The 16,004-nt window shown below is 36.8% G+C and overlaps 1 pseudogene; it reads left to right on the forward strand.

The window, feature by feature from the left end:
* Positions 1 to 5,288: 5,288 nt before the first annotated feature.
* On the forward strand, positions 5,289 to 14,730 carry LOC143680245 (intraflagellar transport protein 74 homolog pseudogene; annotated as a pseudogene).
* The last annotated feature ends 1,274 nt before the right edge of the window (positions 14,731 to 16,004 follow it).

A 16,004-nucleotide genomic window follows, 5' to 3' on the forward strand; every position in this document is an offset into this window, starting at 1 on the left:
TAGAACATTGTTTTAATTTATTTACTCTACGGTCTTTATTCGTGTAGAATCTTCTGCTCATTTTCTTGAACATTTAAATCAGTCACTGTGGTAACTGTATAAGACCTGCCCAGGAACCAGCATTGGATCTGCAGATATCTTGGGGCATGCTTTTCTGGTGTTGGGCAGGTCTTTTTATATTATTATGTTATGTACAATATGACTAAAATTTCTACTATCAGTTACTCCTTTAATTACTCTCCCAGGTATTGATAAAGGTCATTGGCCAAACCTTTCTCTGATCCTTCAAAATGTTATATTTAGTTCAATGTAGAGAAATTATTGAAGAGTATCCATTTTAAGTCCACATAATGATGATTAAGCAAGGTAGCATTTTAAAAATCCCCTAAATTAGAAATGTCCATTTCTTACAATACAAGTAGCAACATTCTCATAAAGCTCCAATACCAATTGTACGGTGTGAGCAATGAAACATGATATTGGTAATATGTATAATTTCAATTATATCACAAGTGTTTAATGCCTTAGATTTTAGGGCCCCACATCACTAAGTACCACAAAGTTCTTCAGTTCAGTGACTCCTATTTTATCTCCTTCGGATAGAAAACTTCCCAACATGTGAATCTAGGAAGCGGGACAGATGTCTATCACTTCAGCCACACACACAAACCAAATATTTTAAGCACTGAGTCCCAAAATCTTGAGAGTAGAATTTAATTTCAATTTCTGGTGAGAAATGTATGAACTTGAACTTTCTATTTTCTTGAGCTTTCTTTTTCACCAGGATCCCATCCTTGATGACAAATGACTACCTGGAATACCAAAAAAAGTAAACTGTAAAGAGCAACATTGAATAATCTTACTTTTTTAGATGAAAACATGTCTAGGCTAACCACAAGTTGACAACCCACAAGTCAGAGGAATTAAACACTAACAGCATCACTGTTTCCAGCATTTTTATCAATAATTCCAGAGACATAAAGAGTATTGTGAGAGGCAATATTCATTACCTTTTGGTCATAGTAGCTACATCACAGGCTGTCAGGTCTCCTTGATTATTCACTTAAAATTGAAACCCAGAAGTTGCCCAATAAGAGAAAGAGAACATGTTGGGCTCTGTAGAGATATATAGGGACCAGCCTTTATTTATGTTCAGAAAATAAACTTCATTCATGTAATGTAAGCAGGACTTTACATCCATTACAAATTGTATTTATGTAAGATTCATTTTCCACATTGTGTGCTTATTTTTCACCTGAGTTAGAGCCTCTGCTTCCTGGGGTGTTATTTTAACCTCCTGGGCTTATATCTCACAATGGTTACCTCTGACTGTCCTAGGTCCAGTGAATATTCTGAACTATTTCCCAAATGATCTGGCTCCAACAAATGCATGCCACATACTAAGATTTTATTCTTCTAAATTTTGTCCACATTTCTTTGCGGGGAAAATGTACTTCATAGGTATCTAACTTGTTTACCCTTAAATCACCAGAAGAAAAATTTAGTGAAGGTTATTTGATCATCAGGAAAGCTTTTTAAGCCATTGACGTACTTTCAGAAAACTTTAAAAAATATTTTTAATACAGGAAATTGCTTTTTTCTGACAGTATCTAACATGGTACCTAAAATATCAGCTCACATTCATCTACCATATATTTGTATATACTCTAAACTTGGAGACAAGCACTTATTTCGCCTACCAGGCAATTCTTTACTCCATTTTTCTTTTCTTTTTTTTCATGAGCAGGCACCAAGAATCAAACCCGGGTCTCTGGCTCGGCAGGCAAGAACTCTGCCTGCTGAGCCACCGTGGCCCACCCTCCTCCATTTTTCTAACCAAATTCTAAAACTTTTTGGAGAGATACCATGGCAGTATCCACTATTTAGAAGGCAGCCTAATTCAATAACATGTAGATTTCTAATGCTCCTTCAGTATGCATTTTAAATCCAGAAAAACCTGACCTCTGAACTACAGCTCCAGTTTAGAATTCTGAGATAAACATCATTAATCTGTGTTCCTTAAAAAATAATTTTAGGTGACCTTAGTATTTAGGAAATGCGGGTGAACTAATAAAATTAACCAAACCATTTAAAAACATTGGATATCTTAAATAGATGATCCATCTGTAGCTAGGCATTCAATTTTGGAGCCTTCTTCGTCATTCTACTATTTTACCAAAACTGGGATTTTCTACTTTCAAAATAATAGTAAAAGAAAAAAAAATAATAGTAAAATAATAATTCCGCATGTTCCCAGAATAAAAGCAAGGAGTGTGTGGACATTGTATTTACAACCACATCTTCCCTGTGTTATTCTTTTATCTCTTCCTTTGCTTTGGGTCTTTTATCAGTCAGTCAGCTAAGGTCAGACTCACCTCAATGGCTCAGCACACCGGTCTTGTTTCCATCACATTTAGAGGCAGAAAATCTGAATCCTTACAATGCTGACCTTATTGTTTTATGAGCTATTGATTATGGCTATCAAGTTTTAACAGTTCACTGGGGTCAGTCTCTGGCAAAAGAAAAGGCAGAAAAGGAAGTCACATTCCTCTCCTTTTTCTGACTGGACTGACTTCTCCATTAGTTAGATTTTGGTGTAATTAGAATGAATCACTGCAAGACACCACTCCTGTCTATTCTATGCCGTCCCTCTTGATTCGCCTAGATTTGGGGCCATACATCAGCGTGCACATCTGGTATGTAATGAGGAATGCACAGAGTAGAAAGGGGAGGTCAGGGAGAAGTGAATGGGCCCTCCATGGGAATGATTATAGTTACTGACACACAAATAAATGGCATGTATCACAATCCACAACCCTTAGGAAGTGTAAATCTCATACATGACATACCCTTTGGCAAGAGATAGACTTTATGAATCTTTTTCATATCACTAGAGCAGTTTTATACAAGGATACCCTGTCCTGACATAATTCTCAACCTCAAAATTCTTTCCTTATCTATCAGGAATATATATTTCGCACAGTAACTTTTGCAATGTATTGGACCTTTAGTACAATAATCACTAAACTGCGATGCGTTTGCCTCGGGTATGATTTCCTCACCTGGACTATTTTCTCTCTAATCCTGTGATCCTTGAATAATACTATCATATGTTAAATGTTTATAATATGTTAGGCTAATATACTGCTAAGCGATTTACATGATTAACTCATTTAAACCTCAACATCTTAAGAATGTAGACTTATTAGCTGAGGCAAAGTGAGATTAGGTGGTTTGCTCACAGTCAAATATTAAGTTGTAGAAACCTTGAACCCAGGCAATATGTTCCCATGCCTGAGTTTAACTGTAACATTTTGCTTCTTTTTCACTGAATGAACAAGTGAATGAAACACCCACTCACCCACCTACCAAATCTGTACCTGCCTTTTTGTATGGTGTGAGAGATACAAACATGAATCTCTCATTGTTCCATTCCTTATCTCTCACAGGATAATGACATGTGCCTAAACAGTTTCATCATAAGTAATTATAATAATGTGGCTAACATTTATTGCCTATTATGTGCCAGACAATGTATGAAATGCTTAACCTACTTTAATATGAACCTCACAACTCACCTAGGCAGGTACTATTTTTTATTGTCATTTAATAGAGAAGACAAGCAAGATGCAGGAAAGTAAAGTTTCTTGATCAAGGACAGCCAGCTCTGAAAGGGTGGATCAAAGATACAGGCAAAGGGGAAATGCCATAAGAAGTACAGTTAAAGGGCAGATTTCATTAAAACAAAAAGTTTCCTTTCAATAGAGAAGAATCAGGAAGGACTTTATGGCAGAGATGGCATTTGATCTAGACCTTAAATTCCAAGAGGAGAAAACAGTATGAGCTTAGACAGATGTAAGAAAATACAGGGAAAATATTGAGATTAGGTAATTGTCCAGAAGGAATCATGGCTGAGAGTAGTGATAAATAAAGACAACACCATGTAAATTTTGACACAGTTTCATTGAAGTGATGTTATTAAATAACATAATGTAAACTCGCTTAAGAATTTAACTTGCAATTCACCCATAAAAACAGAGGAGAACATGTTTTTAAAAATTTACTACACATGCTTTCCACATCGGACTTTGATTCTGCTATTTTATATTTACATGGCAGTCCAAAATCTGTCACGGTCTGACCTTAGGACATAGTTTATTATCATGCACTTTATCAGTCAGCATCTCAGCAGGAAACAAATGGCACAGACAAAATGGATGACTTGAGGAAGGTGTGCTTTCAGAGAACTATTAAAGCTGTGCCTGGATTGTGGGGTGAACACTAGGTATAGTGCAGGAAACTGGGGCTCACAGCAGTGAAGTATTTCCTCTCCTCAGTAAAAGGCACGAGCAAAGGGAGAGGGAAAGAGGTAATGTCTGAGAGTGAGTATAGAAGACTACCTTGAAAGTAACAGTGGCCTTCAGTTGAGGGACACATCCTGTTTGAGGAAACCTCAAAGGGAGCTGTTCTAGTTTGCTAGCTGCCGGAATGCAATATACCAGAAACAGAATGGCTTTTAAAAGGGGGAATTTAATAAGTTGCTAGTTTACAGTTCTCAGGCTGACAAAATGTCCCAGTTAAAGCAAATCTGCAGAAATGTCCAATCTAAGGCATCCAGGGAAAGATACCTTGGTGCAAGAAGGCTGACGACGTTCAGAGTTTCTCTCTCAGCTGGAAGGGCACATGGCAAACATGGTGGCATCTGATGGCGTTCACGTGGCTCTACAAAAGGGACTCTCTCCAGGGTGGGCCGCGGTGGCTCAGCGGGCAAAGTGCTTGCCTGCTATGCCGGAGGACCTCGGTTCGATTCCCGGCCCCAGCCCATGTAACAAAAACGGAAAAACAAGGTACAATAAAGCAAGAAAATGTTTGGAAATGTTTCCCTTTCTTCCTTCCTTCCTTCCTTCTATCCTTCCTTCCTTCTCTCTGTCTAAAAAAAAAAAAAAAAAAAAAAAAAAAAAAAGGGACTCTCTCCAAAATGTTTCCCCTTTTAAAGGATTCCAGCAAGCAACTCCACCTTCAGTGGGTGGAGACACACCTCCATGGAAATCATCTAATCAAAAGTTTCCACCCACAGTTGGGTGGGTCACATCTTCACGGAAACAATCAAAATGCTCCCGCCCAGCAATATTGAATGAGGATCGAAAGGCATGGCTTTTCTGGGGTCCACCACAGATTCTGACCTGCACGGGAGCCAAGTGAGATATCTCCTTTTCCTCCTACCATTTAGATCTAGGGGTAGTAGATGCGACTTCTCATTGGCCCAACCCAACTGGGGACCAGAAGGCATGGGTGCCATTTCTGTTGTCCCTGTAAATGAGCAAAGTGGAGACGGGTATTAGGAGTGTCTGGAGGGACAAAAGGAAGATATCCATTACATGTACAGTTTAAAAATTTGCTCTGCACATGTATAGTCAATTTTTTAGGAGTTTAAAGTTTGAATAATCATTAAAATATGAGATGTTAAGCCTAATAAATGAATGACACTTATACTTTCCAAGAAAATATTCACATATTTTGTGCCAAACTAATTATGTTGTAACCCTTGATTTGGGAAAGGGAAACTACAAGAAAAATAAAACTTATGATATTTATCCAAATGGTTGAAGAATTTTTAAAATAAGTATAGAGATTTATGTAAAACTTCGATTTAGATTAGAACGTCACAAACTTGGTTATTCATTGAAATCGCCTGGAGAGCTTCAAAAAGTTACTGATGCCTGGGATGAATCCACCTGCAGAGGGACTGTTCTATCTGGTCTGGGAGGCATCTTGAAAAATTGAAGTTATAGACATTGACAGGAGAATCTAAGGAGCAGCCAGAGTTAAGAGCCACTGATTTAATCTATAATGATCAATCACAAGTGGTCTTCTTTTTATCGGACTTTTGCAATATGATCATATTGTTCCTGTTAACTCAATATGACATTTAGTCCTCCTCGCAGCCAATCTTAAGACAAGCAACTGCATGGTTACACAACTAAATTATTGAACAAATCAAAATTACTATATGAACCTTGTCACCTTCCCTTTATTTTACCTCATGTCAACACTGTCTGAATCAAACAATTATATTGTACATGCAGAGCCTACACTTCTATTGCAAGGACACTTAGCAGACACAACATGTTGGTAGATCAACTTAATACCAGTACTGAAATGGAAGAAGTAATGGATGATTCCATCATGCTTAAAGCTCCAAATGATCAAGAAACACAAAGTATGGATATCATATTTACTGAAAGACAAGTAAAAGAAAAAACAATAAGAAGTCTAGAAGAAGAAATTTAATAGGAAAAATAAGCAGTGGATGGCATTACCAAAATAGGTCTCCAAAAAAACGACTCAAATACATAGAGATGAAAACTACAAATGAGAAATCATTGCAGGTATTAGATATACTTCAGCAACAACTAAATTCACTAAATGAGAAAAAGTAGAGCCTGGAAGCTGAATTAGCACATTTCCAGGTAAAACAGGAGGCTTTGTTGCTGCATGAAAATTTTATGAGTTGGAGTTCCATCAAGATCAAATAATGGAAGGCAGGGCAAATGGGGGCTTAGTGAGGTGTGGAATTTAGTTCATCCTCCAGAGCAACTAGTAAATAGCCAGGAATAGTATGTAACGACTGTGGGGGGAATATCAGTGACCAGAAACACAGTGTACACCAGTCTGGACCAGGTGGAACAGCGGAGACCCCACACAGAACTGTAAAGCCCTCCAAGCTGCAGAGCTAGTGCCCCTCCCCCATGGACACTGTAGGCTGGTTCCCCAAAGGGAAAGGAAACAGACATAACTAGTAACAAGGGCTTAGCTCAATTAAGCTCCAATTGTGGAGTTAATTAACAAATTCTGACTACTGAAAATAGGCCTAAACACAGATAAACTTGGCATAAACACTACAGGTACTGGGTGTTTTTGCCCTAGCAGAGAGTGGGTGGGGCTGATAGAAAAAAAAAAAAAAAAAACAGAGGCTTTTTGAGTCAGACAGCACAAAATACTGGGAAAGGGCTGGACCCCAAGAAAGGGGTCACATAGAGCCTGGAGGTAAACAGAGCCATGAATCAACTTAAGTTCTTGATTGACAAACCTGAGGAGTAGGGGTCTGGCTCTGAAAAGTCTTTTTTTTTTTTTTTTTTTTGCTTTTCTTTTGCTCCTTATCAGCTCATTAGATAGAACTAGAAGCACTCTCAGGCTCTAGCACTGCCCAGACAAGAGCAGAATTAAGCTTGTCTGAGAGACAAAGTAACTAGTCAACTGAAAGGAGTGTGTCTCCACTCCACAAATTCACCAAGGGTGTGTCTTCCCCAAGAGAAAGGTGGGGCCCAGCTGAAGTGGAATCCCTCCTTCAAGGAATTCAGGCCCCAGGGACTGGAAAACTGAAGCAATTAAAGCCATCCTACAACATCTGTCTGACTCAACCATGCTCCAGCAGGGAGACTCTGCTGAAATTAAAGGCACAACACCATTGTACACTGGTGGGAAGCCATGGGCAGACAAGTGCCATATGCTGTGCAGGATAAGAAAAACACGGTCTAGAGGTTTCACAAGAAAGTCTGTCATCCTGCTGGGTCTCACCCTCAGGGAAAACTGATGCTGACTACACTCCTTTCCTGAGATGTGGGCCTATCTGGTCATGGAAAATCTGACTAGGGTCTATAATATCTGAGGAGGCCCTTCTCAAAAAACAAAGCCTCCATATAGGCAGGACAAGAAACAGAAAGACAAGAACTGAAAAATTCTTATTAATTAAGCAGAACTTTTGCTAGAGGTCTAGAGTAAGTTGAATTGAAAGTCAAAGAACAGATAGAGCAAAAAGCCATCTGGCATGAAAATCCTATAAAATAAAAGAGTGAAATCCTATAGAGTAAAAGAGTGACAACAACCTTCAGAATAAACTAATTAAGGAAATCAAATGCCTAGACCCCAGCAAAAAATAACAAGTCACACTAGGAAAATTGAAGTTATGGTCCATTCAAAGGAGTAAGCCAACACTTCAAATGAGATACAAGATTTGAAACAACTAATTCAGGATGTTCAAACAGGTATGGAAAATCTCATCAAAAATCAAATCAATAAGTTGAGGGAGGATATAAAGGCAGCAATGGGAGAACAAAAAGAAGACTATGAAAGTTTGAAAAACAAATCACAGAACTTATGGGAATGAAAGGTACAATAGAAGAGAGAAAAAATAATGGAAACCTACAACAATAGATTTGAAGAGGCAGAAGAAAGGATTAGTGAACTGGAGGACTGTACATTTGAAATCCAACATAAAAGATAATTTAGGGAAAAGAGTGGAAAAATATGAGCAGAGTCTCAGGGAATTGAAAGACAATATGAAGCACATGAATATATGTGTTGTGGGTGTTCCAGAAGGAGAAGAGAAGGGAAAAGGAGGAGAAAGACTAATGGAGGAAATAATTACTGAAAATTTACCATCTTTTATGAAATACACAAAATTATAGATCCAAGGATCACAGTATATCCCAAACAGAATAAATCCAAATAGATATGCTACAAGACTTACTAATCAGATTGTCAAATGTCAAAGACAAAGAGAGACTTTTGAAAATAGTAAGAGAAAAGTAATCCTTCACATACAAGGGAAACCCAATAAGACTATGTGTGGATTTCTCAGCAAAAACCATGGAGGTGAGAAGGCAGTGAAATGATATACTTAAGATTCTAAAAGAGAAATACTGCCAATCAAGAATTCTATATCCAGCAAAATTGTCCTTCAAAAATGAGGGGGAGATTAAAATATTATCAGACAATCACTGAGAGAATCTGTGACCAAGATACTGGTTCTGCAAGAAATACCAGAGAGAGCTCTACAGACAAATAGGAAAAGGCAGGAGAGAGAGGTAAGGAAAATACTGTAGAAATGAAGACTATCAGTAGAGATAAAAAGAGAAAAAAATTAGATATAACATATAAAAGACAAAATGGTAAAAGAAAGTACTCCCTTTACAGTAATAACATTAAATGTTAATGGATTAAACTCCACAATCAAAAGACATAAACTGGCAGAATGGATTAAAAAATAGGACTCATTTATATGCTTCTACAGGAGTCTCATTTTAGACCCAAGGACAAAAACAGGTTGAAAGTGAAAGGTTGGGAAAAAATATTTCATGCATACTAGTGGTCAATGAAATGGAGAGGTAAGGGATATGTATGAGTTTTTTCCTTTTATTTTTTTCTTTTTTTTGTTGGAGAGATGCAAATCTTCAAAAAAAATTATCATGGTGATGAATACACAGCTATGTGATGATATTGTGAGCCATTGATTGCAACCATGTCAAGAATGTTTGTATGTTTGTTTATTGTTTACAATATAAATATTTTTACAAGATATTTCATGCGAACAATAATCAGAAAACAGCAGGAGTAGCTATACCAATATCTGACAAATTAGGCTTCAAATGTGAAGCAATTAAAAGAGACAAAGAAGGACACTATGTATTAATAAAAGAAACAATTCAACAAGAAGACATAACAATATTAAATATTTATGCACTGAGCAAAGTGCTCCAAAGTACATGATGCAAAAACTGACAATACTGAAAGGAGAAATAGACATCTCTACCATAATAGTTGAAGACTTCAATTCCCCACTGTCATCAATGGATGCAGAAGATCAACAAAGAAATAGAAAATTTGAATAATATGATAAATGAACTAGACTTAACAGACATTTACAGAATATTACACCCCATAACAGCAGACTACACATTTTTCTCAAGTACTCATGGATCATTCTTAAGGATAGACCATATACTGGTCACAAAGCAAATCTCAATAAATTTTTAAAGATTGAAATCATACAAAACACTGTCTCAGATCATAATACAATGAAGTTGGAAATCAGTAATAGGCAGAAGGCCAGAAAATTCATAATTACATGGAGGCTAAACAACACATTCTTAAACAACCAGTGGGTCAAGGAAGAAATTACAAGAGGAATCAGTAAATATCTCAAGGCAAATGAAAATGAAAACACAACGTATCAAAATTTATGGGATGCAACAAAGGCAGTGTTGAGAGGGAAATTTACTGCATTGTGCCTATATTTAAAAAAAAGAAAGCAAAAATCAAGGAATTAACCATTCATGTGGAAGAACTAGAGAAAGAACAGCAAACTAACACCAAAGCAAACAAAAGGAAAGAAATAATGAAGATTAGAGCAGAAATAAATGAAATTGAGAACATGAAAACAATAGAGAAAATCAACAAAAACAGAAGATGGTTCTTTGAGAAAAATCAATAAATTTGGTGTACTGTCATCTAGGTTGACAAAGAGAAAAAGAGAGAGGATGCAAATACATAAAATCAGAAATGGAAGAGAAGACATAACCACTGACCCCACAGAAATAAAGAAGGTAATGAGAGGATATTGCCAGCAACTATATGCTAATAAACTGGACAATGTAGATGAAATGGACAACTTCCTAGAAAAGCATGAGCAACCAACATTGACTGGAGAAGAAATAGATGACCTCAACAAACGAATCACAAGTAAAGAAATTGAATCATTCTTCAAGAAGCTCCAGAGGAAGAAAAGTCCAATACCAGATGGCTTCACATGTGAATTCTACTAAGCATTCAAGAAAGAATTAGTACCAATCCTGCTCAACCTCTTCAAAAAAAATTGAAGAAGTGGGAAAGCTACCTAACTCATTTTATGAAGCCAACATCACCCTAATACCAAAGCCAGACAAAGATACTACAAGAAAAGAAAATTACAGACCAATCTCACTAATGAATATAGGTGCAAAAATCCTCCACAAAATACTTGCAAATTGAATCCAGCAGCACACTAAAAGAATTATACATCATGGCCGAGTGGGATTTATTCAGTTTTGCAAGGACAGTTCAACATAAGAAAATCAATTAATGTAATACACCATATCAACATATCAAAGCAGAAAAACCACATGATCTCTTGATTGATGCAGAAAAGGGCTTTGACAAAATCCAACATTCTTTCTTGATGAAAATACGTCAAAGGAGAGGAACTTAAGGGACCTTCCTCAGCATGATATGAATGTATGAAAAACCTGCAGCTAATATAATCCTCAGTGGGGAAAGGCTGAAAGCTTTCTTTCTAAGAATAGGAACAAAAACAAGGATGCCCACTGTTGCCATTGTTATTCAACATTGTGCTTGAAGTTCTAGCCAGAGCAATTAGACAAGAAAAAGAAATAAAAGTCATCCAAACTCGAAAAGAAGAAGTTTTACTGTTTGCAGATGACATCATACAATATGGCAAAAATCCCAAAAAATCTATGGCAAGGATACTAGGACAAATAAATGAGTACAGCAAAGTGGCAGTGTACAAGATTAACACTCAAAAATCAGTAGCGTTTCTATACACTAGTAATGAACAATCTAAAGAGGGAATCAAGAAAAATATTCCATTTACAATAGCAACCAAAAGAATCAAATATTTAGGAATAAATTTATGTATACAGAAGACCTAGACACAGAAAACTACAAGAAATTGCTAAAAGAAATCATTAAAGACCTAAATAAATGGACAGGCATACTATGCTCATGGATTGGAAGACTAAATGTAGTTAAGATGTCAATTCCACCAAAATTAATTTGTAGATTCAATGCAATACCAATTAAAATCCCAACAACTTAATTTGCAGAAATAGAAAAACCAATAACCAAATTTATTTGGAAGGGAAGGCATGGATTCTTTGTGGAAAAAAAAGGAAATGTCTTCACATAGATTATGGTAGCAAAGTCATGTCTACACACAGATTAGATTTATGATGTATCAATAAAACTGTTTAAAAATGAACAAAGAAAAACAAGTGCTTTCTCTTTTTTGGAGAAAGAGACGTACCTATTCTCTGTCTTTAAGGAAACTGAGAGGTGCAGCTCCTTGGAGGGCAGCGTGATGTTCTACAGGAGACTAGGGGTGGGATTGCCATATAATCCTGAAACCCCATTGTTCAGTATGTACCTGGAGGAGTGCTGGAACACTAATGGCCCTTTGCACACTGGTGTTTCTGGCAGCAGTGTTCAAGATCCATAATGGATGGGGGTGGCCTAAGGGTACAACAATTGAGGAATGGAAGGGGGAACTACGGTGCATACATCAAAGTACTACTGAGCCGTTGAGAGAAGGAATAAAGCTGTAGAGCAAGCATCTAGGTGTATGAACCTTAAGGACTGTATGTTGAATGAAATGTCAGGAAGAAAAAGACAAATATTTTATGCCACACTCATATGGCCTAACTATAATATACAAACTTGATGAACTGAAGTCAAGAACATGGATAATCAGGCTGGGACCTATTGTAAAGGGTCCTAGATTGTAAGTTCTTACAGCAGTCACATATATTTAGGAGTTTTAACTGTTATTTCTAAATTCTGAGATACTGAGCTGTTTGTTTATAACCTGATCATTTCCAGAAACTTTGGGTATTTATGTGACACTTGTGACTCAGCATTAGAGCTCTAAAGCTATGAAAGTCAGCAGTACTAACTGTTTAAAAAAGTTTGAAAACTGATCAGACTGCAAGTGGAGATATGAATGAAGAGATCATATGGATAGGACTAAGGTAAATCAGAATAGAAGGAAAAGGATAATATCGTCCATGTTTTAAATTTGCGAGACCAAAGGAAGAGATGTTTCTTTGGTGCAAATTGATATTTTCGGTAATGTGTTTCCTAATTTAACTTGTATGATCAGTTTACTTGAACACCATAAGTACATGGACTCTTGAATAGAGCATGAGGTCTTGTTGGTTTGTCCAGGTTAGTGTGTTGCCCCAATATAGCCCAGAGTAATTTGGGCAATGAATAAAGAAGTATTTGCAAGGTCCCCTGGGAATTGGGGAGAAAGGAGGAAATATTCAATTTCCCCATTTGGAGAATTTCTGATGTTCTCACAAACTGTGGGAACAACCAAATCAATAGGCCAACCAATCTTGGGATTTGCCCCTGTGAAACTTATTCATACAAAGGATAGACTAAGCCTAATTAAAATTAGGCCTAAGAGTCACCCCTAGAAAAACCTCTTTTGTTGTTCAGATGTTGCCTTTCTCTCTAAGTCACCTGGGCAGGTAAACTCACTGCCCTCCCCCCTATGTGGGACATGACTCCTAGGGTGTAAAATCTCCCTGGCAACATGGGACAGAAATCCTGGGATGAGCTGGGACCCAGCATCAAGGGACTGAGAAAGCTTTCTTGACCAAAAGAGGGAAGAGAGAAATGAGACCTTATTTGGAACTTTATTTAGTTTCAGTAGCTGAGAGATTTCAAACAGAGTGAAGAGGTTATCTTGGAGATTATTCTTATGCATTATATATATATATATTGTTTTTTAGTTTATGGTGCATTGGGGTGACTGGAGAGAAGTACCTGAAACTGTTGAGCTGTGTTCCAGTAGCCTTGATTCTTGAAGATGATTGTATAAAGTTATAACTTTTACAATGTGACTATGGGATTGTGAAAACTTTGTCTGTTGCTCCTTTTATCCAGGGAGTAAAAAAATATGGATAAAAAAATAAATAAATAATAGGGGGACAAAGGGTAAAATAAATTGGGTAGGTGGAAATACTAGTGGTCAATGAGAGGGAGGGGTAAGGAATATGGTATATATGAGGATTTTTTTTTCTTTTTTCTTGTTATTTCTTTTTCGGGAGTGATGCAAATGTTCTAAAAAATGATCATGGTGATGAATACAAAACAATGGGATGATATTGTGAACTGCTGATTGTACAGCATGTGGGGAATGTATGTGTATGAAGATTCATCAATAAAATATAAAACAAACAAAAAAAAGGATCAAATGATTGCAAAAGACAAAACCATGGGATCTCCCAGTACAAGACAGAGAACATGTAAGCAGTTTAAAGAAGATTATCAAGAAATAGCTAGATAGAGAGCCAGTTAACAGATATAAAAGGAAAAAATAAATCTGTTTAATGAAGAAATTAGACAAGTTGACATGGCTTTAGAGGAACACCAAGGTGAAATGAATCAGAAGCACAAAGAGCTAAAAAAAAAAAAAAAAAAAAAGGAGGAAAACATAGGCACTTGTATTGAGACTTTTGAGGAAACTAAGAATCAGAAACTGGAAACTGAAGCCAACATTGCTGTAGTTTTGAAGTATTGTTGGTGAAATCTGTCATATGAAACAGTGATCCTCTATCATCAATTAAGAGTTGAAGATAATCAGAATGACTTCAATTTTTAATCTTCTGAAATGCAGAAGTCAGAAAGTGCAGCTAGGACAGGAAGTGCAGATGGTCAACATCTACAGTGGCAAATGAAACTTCTGGAAAGTAAGATGACTGAGGAACAGCATTCTCTAAAAAGTAAAATTAAACAAATGACAATCGATCTGGAGACATACAATGATTTACTCGCTTTGAAATCATCAGGTGAAGAGAAGGAAAAGAAACGACATCAGGAGAGAGCCATGTTATCAGCTGACAGAAATGTCTTTAAGAAAATCATGGAGAGGCTAGACAGAGAATATGAGGCACTATAAACACAACTGCAGGAAGAGGAGATACAGACTCAGTTAACAAATGTGGAAAGGAAGTGGCAACACCATGAACAAAATAACTTAGTAATGAAAGAACCCGTAGCAACCGAGAGTTGAGTGAATGATTACTGGCCAGTGTTGAAGAATGTGACCGAGCAGATTGCAGTGCAACCATCCTTGATACTCTGCACAGCACAAGCAGAAGCCGAATCTAAATCAGTCTCTATACAGGTAGCCTCTTGCTGCTAACCTTCGTTCAAAATGACTGAAAAAACAGTAGTTTACCTTTGAAACTTTTGCGTAATATTTCTTAATGTTATAATTTTGAGGACCTCGTAATTTTTTAAGAGTGCTATTTTCAGTATAACAGTTCATTAGATAGTTTACATATAATATTTTTAAAAGGTGTTAAGGAAACAAATTATTAAACCATTAGCATGTCTATACTTACTCTGATGATAGTTTAGGTATAAGGAGGAGTTATAAAATGAAAATGCTAATGGAAATAGCCAGACTTGGAAAAAAGATTATGGACTTCGGTGTTTGTAAATCTTAGATACTGATTTTGATACCATCACTTTACTCTCTTGCTTCTGTAGGTGTGGTTCACAGCCAAGCAAGCAGCATTGACATCACCTGGGAACTTCTTAGAAATGCAAATTCTCACACGCCACCCCAAACCTATTGAATCAGAATGCATATTTTACTAGACCTCTAGGTGATCTGGATATACATGAAACTTTGAGAAGCACTGACTTACTGGATATGGAATATATTAATTATATATTAGGTTCAGTTTAATGAGAAAAAAAACTCAAAACGATAGACACTTGGGCAGTGCGATAGTGGCTCAGTGGCAGAATTCTCACCTTCCATGCCGGAGACTTGGGTTCGATTCCCGGGTCCATGCAAATAAAAAAAAAAAATGATAGACATTTAATGATTATAAAAGCTAATATTTCACTTTCATGCAGAATTCCAGAGGTAGGGTGATCCAGAGCTGATTTTCTGCTCAATGCTACAAAATCTACATTGTCAGGACTTTTCAATTCTTAGCTAGAGTTTTCTACTCACAATCTAATAAGGCTGTCCAAACACCAGCTATCAAAGCTGAATTCCTGCCAGTAGTAAGAAGGTTTGCTTTGGGAAATCACAAATATTTGCTTATACCTCTTTGACCAGAACTCAATCATGTGGCATTACTTAGCTGCAAGAACACTCTTAAAGTGTCTTCATTCCAGGTAGTTTTATAACCAGCTAAAAGTCTGCAGGGATTATTATTGGCTAAGTAGAAAAGAATGAATACTGAGTGTTTTGGTTTACTAAAGCTGCCAGAATACAATATACCAAAAATGGGCTGGCTTTTACTACAGAGATTTATTGGTTTACAAATTTACAGTTCTAAGGCCATGAAAATGTCCCAGTTAAGGCATCAATAGGATGCTTTTCTCAAGAAAAGCCACGGACATCCAGGGTTCCTCTTTCAGAC

Source organism: Tamandua tetradactyla, chromosome 4 (assembly GCF_023851605.1).
Source record: "Tamandua tetradactyla isolate mTamTet1 chromosome 4, mTamTet1.pri, whole genome shotgun sequence".
Classification (NCBI taxonomy): domain Eukaryota; kingdom Metazoa; phylum Chordata; class Mammalia; order Pilosa; family Myrmecophagidae; genus Tamandua; species Tamandua tetradactyla.